Below are 2,455 nucleotides of genomic sequence, written 5' to 3' on the forward strand. Positions count from 1 at the left end.
GTTCTTTTGAAGATAAATTAAGGATGGACGCGTTTAATCATTGAAAATGGTATCAACCCCCCGTTGCGTATTGGTACTTATCGAGTATAGAATAAACCTGCTTCTCTTTGTTCCTACGAACAGAATTGTTCAATTATTATGAACAGAATAGAATAAATATTAACCTAACGCTTCCCTTGTTAGGAAATAATCCCTTGAACAAGGGAGGTCCATAGGATAGTCATAGTATAGTCTTTTACAATGCAATAAAGTTACGCATGTCCGTTTGTCTTTGCGAAAGGGGTATTTTCTATGGGTTTGCCTTGGTATCGTGTTCATACCGTTGTATTGAATGATCCCGGCCGGTTGATTTCCGTTCATATAATGCATACAGCTCTGGTTGCTGGTTGGGCGGGCTCGATGGCTCTGTATGAATTAGCAGTTTTTGATCCTTCTGACCCTGTTCTTGATCCAATGTGGAGACAGGGTATGTTCGTTATACCCTTCATGACTCGTTTAGGAATAACCAACTCATGGGGAGGTTGGAGTATCACAGGAGGGACTGTAACGAATCCGGGGATTTGGAGTTACGAAGGTGTGGCAGGGGCACATATTGTATTTTCTGGCTTATGCTTTTTGGCAACTATCTGGCATTGGGTTTATTGGGATCTAGAAATATTTTGTGATGAACGTACAGGAAAACCTTCTTTGGATTTGCCCAAGATCTTTGGAATTCATTTATTTCTATCCGGGGTGGCTTGCTTTGGTTTTGGTGCATTTCATGTAACAGGCTTGTATGGTCCTGGAATATGGGTGTCCGATCCTTATGGACTAACGGGAAAAGTACAACCTGTAAATCCATCATGGGGCGCGGAAGGTTTTGATCCTTTTGTTCCGGGAGGAATAGCTTCTCATCATATTGCAGCGGGTACGTTGGGAATATTAGCGGGTCTATTCCATCTTAGTGTCCGACCACCGCAACGTCTATATAAAGGATTGCGTATGGGAAATATTGAAACCGTGCTCTCCAGTAGTATCGCGGCTGTCTTTTTTGCAGCTTTTGTTGTTGCTGGAACTATGTGGTATGGTTCAGCAACTACCCCTGTCGAATTATTTGGTCCCACTCGTTATCAATGGGATCAGGGGTACTTCCAGCAAGAGATATATCGAAGAGTTAGTGCTGGGCTAGCAGAAAATCAAAGTTTATCAGAAGCCTGGTCTAAAATTCCTGAAAAATTAGCCTTTTATGATTATATCGGCAATAATCCGGCAAAAGGAGGGTTATTCAGGGCAGGTTCAATGGATAACGGAGATGGAATAGCGATTGGATGGTTAGGACACCCTATCTTTCGAGATAAAGAGGGGCGTGAGCTTTTTGTACGTCGTATGCCTACTTTTTTTGAAACATTTCCAGTCGTTTTGGTAGACGGCGATGGAATTGTTAGAGCTGATGTTCCTTTTAGAAGGGCAGAATCTAAGTATAGTGTTGAACAAGTAGGTGTAACCGTTGAGTTCTATGGCGGCGAACTCAATGGAGTCAGTTATAGTGACCCTGCTGCTGTAAAAAAATATGCTAGACGCGCTCAATTGGGTGAAATTTTTGAATTAGATCGTGCAACTTTGAAATCCGATGGTGTTTTTCGTAGCAGTCCAAGGGGGTGGTTTACTTTTGGGCATGCTTCGTTTGCTTTGCTCTTCTTCTTCGGACACATTTGGCATGGTGCTAGAACCTTGTTCAGAGATGTTTTTGCTGGTATTGACCCAGATTTGGATGCTCAAGTAGAGTTTGGAGCATTCCAAAAACTTGGGGATCCAACTACAAGAAGATAGGTAGTCTGATACAAAACTGCTTTGGTATCTTTCAGCTTTATTTTATTTTTGAAGCGAATTTAACATAGAGTACGAGAGTGGATTTGAATCAACGCTTTTTAGGCTCTTGCTCTTTCGAGATTATTCCCAAAAAGAAAAATAAAAAATAAACAGGTATGGAAGCTATAATTGTAAACCAGGATCGAATCTATGGAAGCATTGGTTTATACATTCCTTTTAGTCTCGACTCTAGGGATAATTTTTTTCGCTATCTTTTTTCGAGAACCACCTAAAGTTCCAACTAAAAAGTGAAATTCTTTTTCATTATCTCAATTGAAGTAACGAGCCTCCCCAACATGGGGAGGCTCGTTACTTCAATTAGTCCCCATGTTCCTCGAATGGATCTCTTAGTTGTTGAGAAGGTTGCCCAAAAGCGGTATATAAGGCATACCCCGTAAAACTTACAAGTAAACCAGATATAAAGATGGCGACTAGGGTTGCTGTTTCCATTATAATTATATAATTTCAAGACCCCAACGGATTATCATAAGATCGTTTATTTACAACGGAATGTTATACAAAGTCAACAGATCTCAATGAATACAATAAGATTTATGGCTACACAAACTGTTGAGAACAGTTCTAGATCGGGCCCAAGACGAACTAC

Source organism: Primulina tabacum, unplaced genomic scaffold, assembly GCF_025594145.1.
Source record: "Primulina tabacum isolate GXHZ01 unplaced genomic scaffold, ASM2559414v2 Contig1021, whole genome shotgun sequence".
Lineage (NCBI taxonomy): Eukaryota > Viridiplantae > Streptophyta > Magnoliopsida > Lamiales > Gesneriaceae > Primulina > Primulina tabacum.